General features: G+C 45.1%; 1 protein-coding gene across 14 annotated transcripts in view; it reads left to right on the top strand.

Moving 5' to 3' along the window:
* Positions 1 to 15,952, top strand: part of RERE (arginine-glutamic acid dipeptide repeats) — a 466,287-nt gene that overhangs the window by 365,210 nt on the left and 85,125 nt on the right. The gene's annotated exons all lie outside the window — the stretch shown is intronic.

Here is a 15,952-nt window from a genome sequence, read left to right on the forward strand (position 1 = left end):
CACGTGTATACATGCATGTGTGTGTACACACACACACAGTGTCCTTTTGTTACTGAAAGTTCTGGGATCTCCCTTGAAGCTGATTTGTAAGTTTTGATCATACTTTTATTTTTCTAAGCTTTGCCATTGACAGTAATGAAACCAAATCTCCTAGGCTACAGAGATGCAGGCTAATGAGTACCATAGACTCCACCAGAGTGGGAGGAAGGATGGCCCATCACCGCAGCCATGCTCTGTGCTCTTCTGTCCCTTGTGCTTCCCTCAACAGCAGCTTGGAGTCTTCTCTGGGAGCCACTGTTTAATATTAAAATCTGTGGAGGTGTCACACATTTGCTAATAAACTGTTTTCCAAACAGACATGTTCATCCTAAATATTACTCATTTTCTTTTTTCAGATAGGGCCTCTAATTAATTAGGGTGACAGAGCTAAGTAAGCTTGGTTATCCAATTTTAAAAGAGAATTTTAGAAAATGAATTAAAAAAAAAATTTTTTTTTTTGAGACAGAGTCTTGCTCTGTTGCCCAGGCTGGACCAGTGCAATGGTGTGATCTCAGCTCACTGCAACCTCTGCCTCCCGGGTTCAAGTGATCCTCCCACTTCAGCCTCCCCAGTAGCTGGGACTACAGGTGTGTGTCACCACACCCGGCTAATTTTTGTATTTTTAGTAGAGACAGGGTTTCACCATGTTAGCCAGGCTGGTCTTGAACTCCTAACCTCAAATGATCTGCCCACCTTGGCCTCCCAGAGTGCTGGGATTACAGGTGTGAGCCGCCATGCCCGGCCTAAGGAGATCTTGATAAGCAAAGGTTTGGGAAACTGGTTGACCCCGACCAAAAACCCACCTAACATTAATCTAAGAAATAAAGGAGCTTTGCCTAGAGAAGACCTGGAGCTTTGATCTGTGGTGATCTCTCCCACGTTGAAGTCTTGATTTCATCAGGCAGAGCTGTTCCAATTCTCAGAGCAGCTTAAAGAGTGGGGTGGGCTCTGGATTTTTGGGATCCTACCGCTCAGTTCAGTCCATGGAAATGAAATTCTCCAGTCCTTTAGCAATAACAAAAGTAGAAAATTATTTTCAGATCGTCCTTTGAGACAACCCAACTTCTTTGTCAGCTTCATAGTCACTTTCCAAGTTTATGACCCCAGAGCAATCTGACCTTGGTAGCTTGTCTCCCTCATTAAATTCTCTGACTTCATAATCAACTCACATTCCCTTCCTCTCTCTCCCTCTCTTTTTAAATATCTGTAAAACATTCAAATGATCCACGTAGATTTATCTTGCTTTTAGGCCACACTCTGAGATGTGTAATCCGGTTGCTCACACATTTAGAGGAGTCCGTGAGCATCACGCCGTGCTACTCTCCACTGGTTTGAACATCTTAGGCACTCAGGCATTCCGTTATGAAGATGGGCATGTGTAGGGGTGCACTCTACTGAGCCTGAGTATCTTCACAAAAGGGGTGGTGGATTCTTGAAGGTGAAGAGCAAACATTTTTGTCTGTTTCTGGATAATTAAATTTACCTTAAAAGTATACATGGAAAAAGGAAGGTCTTTATTTTTCACCTTATACTGAATTTAATTCTACTGCGTTTCCATTCCTACTCTTGTGTGCAGGGCTCTGCTGGATGTTTGAGACCCTTGTATCCACTGTTTGCTCTCATAATTCTTCCTCTAGTTGAATCTTCTGTTCCCATCATTGTTAGTTTGTTCTTCTATTATTCAAGTGACTTTTTTTTATTTGGCTTAGTTTTTTGGAAACAAGACTTAGAAAAAACATTATTGATTTCTGTGTACAAAAGGAAGGGAGCGTATCAGTGACTTTAAACAAACTGCATTTGTTCTTTCACTGCTAAGATCTCTGCAGGAGTTACCACCAACCTTGGTAACTGCTTGGCAGTATGGCAGGTGACATGCCATCCCACTGTGGTATCCTTGACTGATTTGGGTAGTGGGTGTAAATGAGTGCTTGAGTTGGATTTATCACCACAGAATCTAGAGAGGGGACAACAGCCACACAATTGGAAACTTGTTTTGAGTGCCTCTTTTGCTTCAGATGGTGTTCTGGGGCTCACAGGGCCTGCTGAGGTGAGCAGCTGCTCCCTGCTCTTGGACAGGGAGATCAGGAAGGGTGGTGTAGAGGAGGCTTATTTGAGAGGACCTTGAAGGATGGATAGGATTTCACCGGGCAGAGTTGACAGAGGTTAGTTAATTGGAGAACAAGGGCTAAAAGAATTTGAGTGGTTGGTTAGTAGCAAGTTGTTGCCCAGTTTGGATGAAGCTTATGGGTGGGGGAGGATGTGAGGTAGCTAATTCAGAGCCTTCCACTTTTGACTGAGAAGTTTATGTTTAATTCAACAGGAAACGAGGAAAAATTATATATTTTTGAATGTGGGGAAGGATAGGACTGGGGCTGCCCTTGAAGACCAGTCTGGCAGTAGCATTGGAAGAGTGGAGGTGGGCTGAGGACGTCTTGTAAACTTGGCTGTGCGTTAGAGTCATCGGGAGAACTTGAAAATGCCCCAATGCTGGCCTGTACCCCAGCGAGTCAGAGCAGAATCCCTAGGGTGGGACATGGGCATCCAGGCCCTGAGAACTACTGGACTGGATCAGGACTATGCTCCTAGTGAGAGACGTTGAGAGCTGTCGGTGTACAGCAGCACTTCACACTATTAGGAGCACGCTGGAGTCACATGAGGAACTTCAGACACACAGAGCAGAAACTTGGGTCCAATTTAATTCATATGGGGTACAAGTTTCCAGTGTCCCAGGATGTTAGGACACTAATATGCAGCCAAAGTGGGTGGAAGATTGGGCTAGAAAATTGGTGGGAGGTCGGGATGTTGAGGCAAGGAGTATTTTTTTTGTTCTTTTTTGAGATGGAATTTTGCTCTGTCACCCAGGCTGCAGTGCAGTGGCACAATCTCAGCTCACTGCAACCTCTGCCTTCTGGGTTCAAGCTGTTCTCCTGCCTCAGCTTCCTGAGTAGCTGGGATTATAGGCGTGTGCCACCACACCCCAGCTAATTTTTGTATTTTTAGTAGAGACGGGGTTTCGCCATGTTGGCCAGGCTAGTCTCCAACTCCTGACCTCAAGTGATCCACCTGCCTCAGCCTCCCAAAGTGCTGGGATTACAGGCGTGAGCCACCGCGCCCAGCTGAGGTAGTGAGTATTGACTGCATTGTTGACATAATGGATAGTTAAGCCCCAGGCTGCATAGAGAACATGGGGAACCAGTACAGAAGTGGTAGAGGAGTTGAGGGACACAGTCAAGAAGAGGGATGTTGTGGGGGTCATGGTAGCTGTGCAGTAAATAGGGAAAATCTGTAGTTTCACATCTTAGGTATGGCTACCGGTAGATGGCTAGGCTGGAATAAAGAGCACCAAGAATGGTAGACACAGACTATTAGAAGGGCCGTGGGCAACCTTTTCCACGTTCCTGAGAGTGCTGTCGAAAGGTAGGATGGAGGAAGAGACTTAGCTAGCTAGGAAGAGACTTTGGTGCTGGTCACAGGATAAGAAGGAGATGGGTTTGGCAAGTGGTTGACACTGTGATGGGGGAACCCCGATGGGCATGGTTGATGAGACGGTGAGATAGGATTGCTACTGTTGACAAAACAACTTCTGGCCCTATAACTGGAGGGGTTAAAAGGGATTCTATGTGGATCTGAAAGTGAGAAAGCTGCAGCAGGGCTCGGGGGTTGGGGTATGAGGCCATTTGGAGAACTGCATGTGAGAGGACAGTAGGTCTCTAGGGGACGTCGTGCGAGGCGTCAGTTGGGATTTGCTAAGGTGAGCTTCTGGTCAGAAGGACGTCTAGTCTGGACTGGGCTGGGAATACAGGAAGGGCTGGGAAGGAAGGAAGCGTGTGCTATGCTGGTCATTTAGGTCCCATGGAGAGGGAGGTGAGCGTTGCCTCCACACGCAGCTCTGCTGGGTGCTGTGCTTCTCGGTGGCTGTTGGAGCTCCTGGCTTCTCAGTGGGATCACTAAATCGTTAACTGGTAAATGGAGCCGAAGTGCATTAACATGGAGAGGTTGAAGGTGGAGGAAAGGTACGAGAAGATAGAGTTTTGTGAATGGAAGACTATGTAGACTAAGATCGCAGATTCAAGTGTTGGCTGTAGAATATATTCCTGCTGTTTGTCTCCTCAGTCACTCAACAATGAGTACTGACTGTGTACGAGGCACCTTCTCAACTCTGGGAATAGAAATAACCGTGGAGGTACTGTTCTCATGGGATTTGCATTCTAATAGGGACCACAGACAAATAAGCAAATTAACTTAAATAAGATGAATTCAGGTAGATGCCATGAGGAGGATAAACTAGTTTTGCCACACACAGACTGAGTAGGGTAGAGGTTGTATAGCTATAAAAGTGACTCCTTCAGGGTAGAAGCAGCTTCTCATTCCATGTTGCTATTCTCTCTTGAGTAATTCTGGGTAAATGATACCACTGATCATTCATGTCAGTCAAGAGTGATCTATATTTTTCTAGCAATTCAAATTACTGACCCCCATCCAATAATCTTTGTGGTCATGTTTCACAATTGCCTATAAACTGCTCATTGTTAGGACCTGCTAAATAAATGTCTTTAGGACTCAATAACTTTCAGAGTTTAGAACAGATTAAATTTAGCTGAAAGGAATGATGGGATCTCTGCTATGGAAGTGCAGTCACGTAGTGGTCTTTGACAGAGCAATCTATGCGTTTTTCATACCTAGATGTGCATTTTTCAGCATGAGGGACACAATAGTAGAATATTTTTAAATTCTAACAAGATTCTTTCAAGTTTTTGCATGACATTTTGGATTGGGGGAAAGATTAGAAGAGAAAGGTCTGGTTCTTGTTAAAACCTTTGCTGATAATCTTATGTCAGCTGTGGGTGAATACTCCCCATGGCCAGGAGAGACAGAACAGGGAGAAGTTGGAGCTGAACCCAAAATGGGGCTCTGTCTAGCCAGCGGAGTTCCCTTTAAATGTCACTGTCGTTTCATTTTCTTTGATGCTTTCTCAGTGTAACATGTTTTATCCAAACAGGCTGGAGGGCCTAAAACAAACAAACAGAAGACATGAAGGAGCTTGATGTGTGGATAATTCATTTCCTCTTTGTAAGGAACATTTCTTTGATCCTTTATTAGGCCACAAAATGTTTCTGCCTGCCGTTAGCCATTCTTGACTGTGTTGAGAGGCCCCGCCAATTCCAGCCGGCCTGGATTCAGAGCAGCCTGATCTTCCACCAGCCTGGGAAGAAGGCTGTAAAGGCCGATCTCATGTCTCAGGGCTGTCCCCAAGTTAACCAAGCGAAAGAGCTGCAGTGCTGTTGTGTGAGGTTTCGTGCGTGAGGTTTCCTGTGTGAGTGGTGCTGACATCGTGTCCAGTCATTCTTCAGTTTGATTTTTCAAAAACAAGAAATTCTGGTTCTTCTTCCTTTTTTTTGTTTGTTTGTTTGTTTGATTGATTGTTTGAGATGGAGTCTTGCTCTGTCACCGAGGCTGGAGTGCAGTGGCGTGATCTCGGCTCAGTGCAACCTGCGCCTCCCGGGTTCAAGAGATTCTACTGCCTCAGCCTCCCAAGTAGCTGGGATTACAGGTGTGCGCCAGGGCCATCTGGAGGCCTCTGCACATGACAGGCATTTAATAAATGTTTCTTCGATGACGTTTCCTATTAGCCACCATGCCCGGCTAATTTTTAGGTTTTTAGTAGAGATGGAGTTTCACCATGTTGGCCAGGCTGGTCTCCAACTCCTGACCTCGTGATCCGCCCGCCTTGGCCTCCCAAAGTACTGGGATTACAGGCATGAGCCACTGCGCCTGGCCTTTTTTTTTCCCCTTTTTATTCCCTTCCCTCACTTCTACTTTTTTCAGATAACTCTTCATCTATCTGTGGAAAATGCACCCAATAGTAATTATTTTCTTTAGAATATTTATGCTGAGAAGACAAAAGTGTTGGTAAACCTGCTGTCTGGTTGAGTCTGTGCCTTGGACCAGTTGCTGTACCTTGGGAGAGTCATTGGTCCTCTCACTAAGAAATGAGAGTAATAATAATTAAATAGTCCCCTTCTGGCTCTGAAAGGCCCAGATACTGATAATAGGAAACGTCATCGAAGAAACATTTATTAAATGCCTGTCGTGTGCAGAGGCCTCCAGGTGGCCCTGGACAGGAACTCCCCACCTCAAGAAGATGATGTTCTAATGGCAGTGGTGGACTTGGATGCCCAGAACATAGTGCTGGGCAGAATGGGGAAGTTCCATGGGGCACACAGAAAGATGGAAACACAGAGGAGCACGACATGACATAGGCATGAGATAGTAAGGGAATTTGTTCAGATCTGCAGCAGTGGTGAGTGGAGTACTCAGGAATCCAAGTCAGATCATCACACCCAATATCGGCTCCCCAGACAGCAGAACTACCCTGTGAGGAGACACAGAGAGTGCAGGATGTATTCGGAGAAGCAGGCAGAGCCTGGCTCGAGTTGGATCTGGAGGTGGGGTGGCAGACGCAGGCAAGTGCCGCACACTCATTCTTCTGTGTCCATTGCATACACGGTCAACACAGCACAGCCTCCACTGGAGCTGAAATGAAACCTCAGAATCCACATGCTTGGTAGATTTTACCTCTGCATAAAAGTGGGGTTCCTCAGGCAGCAACCTTTGCTGTTCTGCAGCCTCTGCTGGTGATACCCAAGCAAACAGGTTCTGAAGTGGACCTCCAGAAAACTCCAGCAGACCTGCAGCAGAGGGGCCTGACCGTTAGAAGGAAAACTAATAAACAGAAAGGAATACCATCAACATCAACACAAAGGATGTCCACATAGAAACCCCATCTGAAGGTCACCAACATCAAAGACCAAAGGTAGACACATCCACGAAGATGAGGAAAAAACAAGGCAAAAAGTCTGAAAATTCCAAAAACCAGAACGCCTCTTCTCCTTCAAAGGAGTACAGCTCCTTGCCAGCAAGGGAACAAAACTGGATGGAGAATGAGTTTGACAAATTGACAGAAGTAGGCTTCAGAAAGTGGGTAATAAACTCCTCCGAGCTAAAGGAGCATGTTCTAACCCAATGCGAGAAAGCTAAGAACCTTGAAAAAAGGTTAGAGGAACTGCTAACTAGAATAACCAGTTTAGAGAAGAACATAAATGATCTGATGGAGCTGAAAAAAAAACAGCAGGAGAACTTTGTGAAGCATACACAAGTATCAATAGCTGAATTGATCAAGCAGAAGAAAGGGTATCAGAGATTGAAGATCAGCTTAATGAAGTAAAGCGTGAAGACAAGATTAGAGAAAAAAGAACGAAAAGAAATGAACAGGCCCGGCACAGTGGCTCACGCCTATAATCCCAGCACTTTGGGAGGCCGAGGCGGGCGGATCACGAGGTCAGGAGATTGAGACCATCCTGCCTAACATGGTGAAACCCCGTCTCTACTAAAAATACAAAAAAAAAAAATTAGCCGGGTGTGGCGGTGGGTGCCTGTAGTCCCAGCTACTCGGGAGGCTGAGGCAGGAGAATGGCGTGAACCCGGAGGCGGAGCTTGCAGTGAACCGAGATGGCGCCACAGCACTCCAGCCTGGGCGACAGAGCGAGACTCTAAAAAAAAGAAAAGAAAAGAAATGAACAAAGCCTCCAAGAAATATGGGACTATGAAAAGACCAAACCTACGTTTGATTGGTGTGCCTGAAAGTGGCACAGAGAATGGAACCAAGTTGGAAAACACTCTTCGGGATATTAACCAGGAGAATTTCCCCAACTTAGCAAGACAGGCCAGCATTCAAATTCAGGAAATACAGAGAACACCACAAAGATACTCCTCGAGAAGAGCAACCCCAAGACACATAATCCTCAGACTCACCAAGGTTGAAATGAAAGAAAAAATGTTAAGGGCAGCCAGAGAGAAAGGTCAGGTTACCCACAAAGGGAAGCCCATATCAGATGAGAAGAGTAACCCCAAGACACGTAATCTTCAGATTCACCAAGGTTGAAATGAAAGAAAAAATGTTTAGGGCAGCCAGAGAGAAAGGTCGGGTTACCCACAAAGGGAAGCCCATATCAGACTATCAGCGGATCTCTGCAGAAACCCTACAAGCCAGAAGACCGTGGGGGCCAACATTCAACATTCTTAAAAGAATTTTCAACCCAGAATTTCATATCCAGCCAAACTAAGCTTCATAAGCGGAAGAGAAATAAAATCCTTTACAGACAAGCAAATGCTGAGAGATTTTGTCACCACTAGGCCTGCCTTACAAGAGCTCCTGAAGGAAGCACTAAACATGGAAAGGAACAACCGGCGCCAGCCACTGCAAAAACATGCCAAATTGTAAAGACCGTCAATACTGTGAAAACTAACACAAGGACAGAAAACCAAACACCACATGTTCTCACTCGTAAGTGGGAGTTGAACAGTGAGAACACATGGACACAGGGAGGGGAACATCACACACCAGGGCCTGTTGGAGGGTGGGGGCGGGTAGGGGAGGGATAGCATTAGGAGAAATACCTAATGTAGATGATGGGTTGATGGGTGCAGCAAACCACCATGGTACGTGTAAACTATGTAACAAACCTGCACGTTCTGCCCATGTATCCCCGAACATAAAAAAGTGGGGTTCCTGCCGCAGGTGGTTGCTGATGGAGACGATTGTCTGTCTGTCTTCTTCTGCAGTTGGTTCAGAACCAAGATCACCTCTGTAATTTCCTGCTTATGAAGATTATTGTCTTCAACCACTGGGTGTCGGGGCTGGCCCATCTACATGTGTAGATGATGGCTGAAAAATAAAATAAGTAAAAAAGAGTCCAGATGCTTGGGTGTGGTGTGGGTATGCGAGAGTCCAGGCTGAAGTGACAGAATGGAAGGTGCCAAGCACTTTAATTGGCACACTGAGGAATTTGTGCTTTTTACTGTCCTTGAACAGAGCTATAGTCAGCTTTGGAATTCCAGTGAAGAAAAGTCTGTACCTTGGTGGAACAGCAGTTACATACGGCAAGATCTTCCATGGTGCAACCTGTCTTGGTTCAAGAAAGTGTTTTCAGTGACCCTAGTTTGTTTCTGTTAGGTAAAACCAGACTAAATATAGCTGAGATGTGGAAGCATGCTTGGTACCCCAAAGAATTTCTGGGTCTTCCTTTAGGTAGATACAAAGCTAAGAAAAATATTTTATCCCTATGAAGCCCCTAAAAGAATTTTGCCTGAAAGCGCATACCCACTCCCAAATTTAAATTGACTTTTTTTTATGATAAGGATGTAACTTCCAAAATTACAAACATTGACATTTAAAAATAAAATTGTCCCCTCACTCTTTTAAATATTACAAGTGAATTTTAAATACCATAGTGATTTATACCCATTATCTTTTTTTTTTTAATAAAGAAAAGAGGTTTAATTGGCTCACAGTTCTATAGGCTGTACAAACATGACACCAACATCTACGCACTTCCTGGGGAGGCCTCAGGGAGCTTTTACTTATGGCGGAAGCTGAAGCGGGAACACCACATTACATGGTGGAAGAAGGAGCAAGGGGGTGGGGCTGCTACACACTTTTAAACAACCAGATCTTGCAAGAACTCACTCACTATTGCAAGCACAGCACCCAGAGGATGGTGCTTAAACCATTCATGAGAAATCCACCCACGTGATCCAGTAACCTTCCACCAGGCCCCATCTCCGACATTGGGGATTACATTTCAACATGAAATTTGGGAGGAGACAAATATTCAAATTATATAATTCCATTCCTGGCTTCCCGCAAACCACATGTCCTTCTCACATTACAAAATACAATTATCCGTTATCAATAGTCCCCCAAAGTCTTACCTCATTCCAGTATAAACTCAAAAGTCCTAAGTCTTATCTGAGACAAGGCAAGTCCCGTCCACCTATGAGCCTGTAAAATCAAAAACAAGTTATTTACTTCCAAGATACAATGCGGGTATAGGCATTGGATAAACATTCCCATTCCAAAAGGTAGAAATCAGTCAAAAGAAAGGGGCATTGAGCCCAATGCAAGTCCTAAACCCAGCAGGGCAATCATTAAATCTTAAAGCTCCAAAATAGCCCTTGACTCCATTTGCCACAGCCTGGGCACACTGATGAGGGGCAGGCTCCCAAGGTCTTGGGCACTTCCACTTCTGTGGCTTTGCAGGGTTCAGCAAATTGGAGTTGAATGCCTGCAGCTTTTCCAGGCATACAGTGCAAGCTGCTGATGGATCTACCATTCTTGGGTCTGGAAGACAATGGCCCCTTCCCACAGCTCCACTAGGTGGTGCCCCAGTGGGGACTCTGTGTGGGCCCTCCAACCCCACATTTCCCCTCTACACTGCCCTAGTAGAGTATCTGTGTGAGGGCTCCATCTCTGCAGCAGGCTTCTGGCCTGGGCACCTGATACATCCTCTGAAATCTTGGCAGAGGCTGCCAAGCCTCCATCACTCTTGCACTCTGTACACCTGCAGACTTAACACCACCTGGAAGCTGCCACGGCCTATGGCTTGTACCCTCTGAAGCAGCAGCCTGAGCTATATCAGAAGCCCTTTGAGCCAAGGATGTAGCCAGAGGGGCATGTGGGAAGCAGTGTCCCAAAGCTGCAGAGGGCAGCAAAACCCCATGCCTGGCCCTGAAAACTATTCTTTCCTCTTAGGTTTCTCATCCTATGATGGGAGGGGCTGCTGGGAAGGTCTTTGAAATTCCTTTAAGGCCTTTCCCTCATTGTCTTGGATATCAGCGCTTGGCTCCCTTTTAGTTACACAAATATCTCTAGCAAGTGATTGCTTTACAGCCTGCCTGAATTTCTCTCCTGAGAAAGCTTTTCTTTTCTTTTTTTTTTTCTTTTTTTGAGACTGAGTCTCACCTGTCACTCAGGCTAGAGTGCAGAGGTGCTCACTGCAACCTCTGCCTCTTGGGTTCAGGTGATTCTCCTGCCTCAGCCTCCCAGGTAGCTGAGATTACAGGTGTGTGCCATCATGCCTGGCTAATTTTTTGTATCTTTAGTAGAGATGGGGTTTCACCATGTTGGCCAGGCTGGTCTTGAACTCCTGACCTCATGATCCGCCCGCCGCGGCCTCTCAAAGTGCTGGGATTACAGGCGTGAGCCACCACGCCCAACCAAAAGCTTTTCTTTCTTTGCCACATTGCCAGGGTGCAAATGTTCCAAACTTCTTTGCTCTGCTTCCCTTTTAAGTATAAATTCCAACTTCAAGTCATTTCTTTGTCCCCACATTTGAGTTAAGCTAGTAGAAGCAGCCAGCTCACATCTTGAATACTTTGCTGCTTAGAGATTTCTTCCACCAGATACCCTAGGTCATCACTCTCAAATTCAAACTTCAACAGATACCTAGGGCAGAAACACAACACAGCCATCTTTTTTGCTAGGGCATCACAAGGGTGACTTCTGCTCCAGTGCCCAATAATGTCCTCATTTCCATCTGAGACCTTCTCAGCCTGGTCTTCACTGTCCGTATCACTGTCAGTATTTTGGTCACAACCATTTAACCAGTCTTTTAAGAAGTTCCAAACTTTCCCTCATCTTCCTGTCTTCTTCTGAGCCCTGCAAACTCTTCTAACATCTGTCCATTACCCCGTTGCAAAGCTGCTTCCATATTTTCAGGTGTCTTTATAGCAGTGCCCTACTCCTGGCACCAATTTTCCGAATTAGGCCATTCTTGCATTGCTATAAAGAAACACCAGAAATTGGGTGATTTTTAAAGAAAAGAGGTTTAATTGGCCCACAATTCTGCAGGCTGTACAAGCACGGTGCTGGCGTCTGTGTGGCTTCTGGGGAGGCCTCAGGGAGCTTTTACTTACGGTAGGAAACGAAGTAGGAGCAGGCACATCACATGATGAAAGGAGGAGCAAGAACTATCATCTATTTTTAAAATATGTAAGCTTTTTTTTTTTTTTTTTTTTTTAAGATGGAGTCTTGCTCTGTCACTTGGGCTGGACTGCAGTGGCACCATCTTGGTCCACTGTGCAACGTCTGCTTCCCAGGTTCCAGCAATTCTGCTTCAGCCTCCTGAGTAGCTGGGATTACAGGCGTGCGCCACTATGCCTGGCTAATTTTTGTATGTTTAGTAGAGACAGGATTTCGCCATGGTGGCCAGGCTGGTCTTGAACTCCTGACCTCAGGTAATCTGCCCACCTCAGCCTCCCAAAGTGATGGGATTACAGGTGTGAGCCACGGTGCCCGGCCAGTTCATTTTTTAAAAGCAGTCCAATGTTGCATCTTATCCTTTTCCCCCTTTAATTTTTATTTCCATTCTACTTCCCCAGGGACTTTATACTAAGATGATACATTTTATGTTTGAAAGTCCAGTGTCCGATTGACCTTCAGTACTTCCCTGCAACAAAAAGTGTGTGTATTGAAATTGGGCATATGGTTATTTCCTTTAATAATAAAGCTCTTAAGTATAGAAGAAATGTTTTTTTCAAATTATAATTATTAGAGCACAGTTGATGAAAACAACGAAATATTGTAAATGTTGATATAATTTTCATTTTTGCTTAACATTTATTGGAAATAAATTGTATGGTTTTTTTAAACACGTAAGTGCCCAGAAACCTTGTTTACGTGAGTAAGTAGATGGGAATGATAGTTTTGTTACAGTGTCACTCAGTTATTTGAATTCTTTCCATAATAATGCCAAAAGTATAATTTGTCATCAGATATGACTTTCCGCAATCTATCAGATGACACTTCCACTAGGACCTCCTTGTGTTTTGTTGAAAGCAGAGAATCAGAAAATGTCTGACTTGTGGAGTCTTTCTCATCCTGACCTCAGAGCTAGGCACTGTGTCAGCACCAGTGTCAATGTTTTAAATTGTCCCCTTGTTCAGTGCCCCTGGGGCAGTGCTGCCTGGTAGCCTTCCAGATGGGAGCGGGGGAGAGGAGGCTGCCTTTGTGAAGTGAGAGGGGGGCAGTGGTGGGGATAGAAGAAGAGAGGCTGCATCCCCTCACAGGAACGTGTGCCTTCTCAGGCTGATGGATTGTTGGAAAGAGAACATAGGAAAAAAATGTCTTTTGTGTCCATACATCCCATTTTGCGGACTATGGTCTTACACATCTTATATGCCAGGCCCAATTCTGGGCACTGGGAGAGTCAAGGAAACCCACGCCCCCATAGGAGCTGGGCTAGTGGTGTGGAGAGGGCTAGCTTAGGAGCTTGGGGCAGGAAACCAGGCTGCAAATTGCACTGGAAATTGAATGATGAAAAACTTGCTGTCCTTGCCCTCCAAGGGTTTATCATCTGAGGTCACATGATAAAGCAAAACAGCCCCCCCACCCCCCCGAAAAACAAAAAACCTGCAAGAACTAAAGAAAACCCTCTGCTAGCTCTTGTTATTTAGTGTGTTCATAGAGCAGTTATATCACTCTGGCATACTTTCTATTTTTTTTTTTTTTTTTTGAGATGGAGTCTCCCTCTGTCACCGAGGCTGGAGTGCAGTGGCATGGTCTTGGTTCACTGCAACTTCCGCCTCCTGGGTTCAAGCGATTCTCCTGCCTCAGCCTCCCCAAGTAGGTGGGACTACAGGCATGTACCACCATGCCCAGCTAATTTTTTTTTTTTTTTTGTATTTTTAGTAGAGACGAGGTTTCACCATGTTGGCCAGGCTAGTCTCAAACTCGACGTTAGGTGATCCGCCAGCCTCGGCCTCCCAAAATGCTGGGATTACAGACGTGAGCCACCGTGCCCAGCCTTTTTTTTTTTTTTTTTTTTTAGGTGGAGTCTCGCTCTGTCGCCAGGCTGGAGTTCAGTGGCATGATCTCGGCTTACTGCGACCTCTGACTCCCTGGTTCAAGTGATTCTCCTGCCTCAGCCTCCTGAGTAGCTGGGATTACAGGCATGCGCCACCACGCCCAGCTAATTTTTTGTATTTTTAGTAGAGACAGGGTTTCACCATATTGGCCAGGATGGTCTCGATCTCCTAACCTCATGTCCGCCTGCCTCGGCCTCCCAAAGTGCTAGGATTACAGGCATGAGCCGTGCCTGGCCATAAACCATTTTTAGAAGGAGTCAGGCTTTACCAGACTGCCAAAGGGTCCATGGCACAGAAGAGATAAAGAACTGTGCACTCAGTGCTGGCCCCTTCCACATACTACAAATAGTTTCCAGAGTCCAAGATGACAGTTTCAATACAGTGGTTTCATGGAAGGATGCTGCATAGAGTTGGTGTTGGGCACAATGTTACTGGCTTGGTACATGCACCGTAGATATTTTGTTTTTGTTTGTTTGAGATGGAGTTTCACTCTTGTTGCCCAGGCTGGAGTGCAATGGCGCGATCTCAGCTCACTGCAACCTCTGCCTCCCGGGTTGAAGCAATTCTCCTGCCTCAGCCTCCCCAGTAGCTGGGATTACAGGCGTTTGCCACCACGCCCAGCTAATTTTTTGTATTTTTAGTGTAGACGGGGTTTCACTGTGTTGGCCAGGCTGGTCTCAAACTTTTGACCTCAGGTGATCCACCCACCTCGGCCTCCCAAAGTGCTGGGATTACAGGCGTGAGCCACTGTGCCCAGCTCACACCATAGGTATTTTAAATGTTGCATTAGACTCTCAGACCTGTTATTGTCCTGCATTATCCTAAGGATGCTACTATTTCCTGTAATCCCATTTACAGTCAAGTATCAGGGAAACCACCTGGAACCGCCAGGGGGTGTGGTTCCCAAGGGTCATTGACCTTTCTTGCTCCTCCTTTCCATCTGAGGGAGAAAACTTACATTGCCTCCAGATTGTGTTTCAAAACAATGGAGAATATTCTTGGTTTTATTACTAAGTAGTCTTGACCTCCAGCTTCGTAGTTATTGATTGGTTTGTTTCTTTAACATCTTGACATTCATTATTTTCTTCCTGGTGTTTTCTTAGGCAGTTGATTCCTCCATACACCAGCTCTCCTGACTTGAAGCTACGGAGATGCATTTAGATCAGGTTTCTTGCATGCTGCTGGCTTTATCTCATTTACAGTATCGCATTTCTGTTGCCATACACTGTAGGATCTGGGCCTCCCCACAGCTTTAGAACAATTAGTAATTGAGCAGGAAGTGTGTTTTTATTACAGTGGCCTTTTGATTTTGATTTTACAATCATGTAGTGTTTAGCAGAGAGCAGAGGTGGGCAAGTGGCTCTCTCAAACACATTTTTGACAGAGAGAAGTCTGTTGTTTCAGCCACTTGGCTATCTGTCAGCGGTTCTCAGACTTCCCCCTTGTGTGGGTTGCCTGGCAACCTGGGGCTGGAGCAATCAAACCGTGGCCAGCACTTCTCCAGCCCAGACTGGGAGATGATTTACTGGTGGAACTGTAAGTTCAGTAAACCCAAGCCTCAGAAATGGACCTTTTTTCTTTTTTAAACCAAGAGTTTATAGAAACCATATCAAGGCAAAAAGAGAGAGAGAGGGAGAATATCAATTAGAGAGTTTTGTTGTAAACATTTTAAATAATAAAATTAGGGCCTGTAATGAGCTTATTATCTATCCAGGTATGTGTAAGTTAATATTTTTACTTAGTTGGATTATTACCTTTTTTTTTCTTTAACTGTTTTACTGGAACACTCAACATTTTAAAAGTTAGTACTTTTAAACGCTACGTTTGAGTACTTGTGATGCTGTCTTTCCACGAAAACCTCAGGCGCAGAGAGTGTTCATGGCTAGCCGGAAGTAAACTGTGAGGCCTTGCTAGAATCAGGCCTAGAATCAGAGCCCAGCTCTCCTGATGCCTGTGTTCCTGGTTTACTGTAGTGAGCACAAAATGCTGATTGCTCTTTTCCCTATTTTTCAAAATTAGCTGAAAAATCCAGAGACCCATCTATATGGGAAATCCCTATACCTTCTGCTCCATTTTGCTGTGAACCTGAAATTGCTCTAAAAAATAAAGTTTATGAAAACATTTTGAAAATGCAAAGATTCTGCCTTACTATATGCTGTTGTAACAGATGTTTTAGTAGGTCTCCCTCTTCGTATGTATATACATCTTT

This window comes from Pan paniscus, chromosome 1, assembly GCF_029289425.2.
Source record: "Pan paniscus chromosome 1, NHGRI_mPanPan1-v2.0_pri, whole genome shotgun sequence".
NCBI lineage: Eukaryota > Metazoa > Chordata > Mammalia > Primates > Hominidae > Pan > Pan paniscus.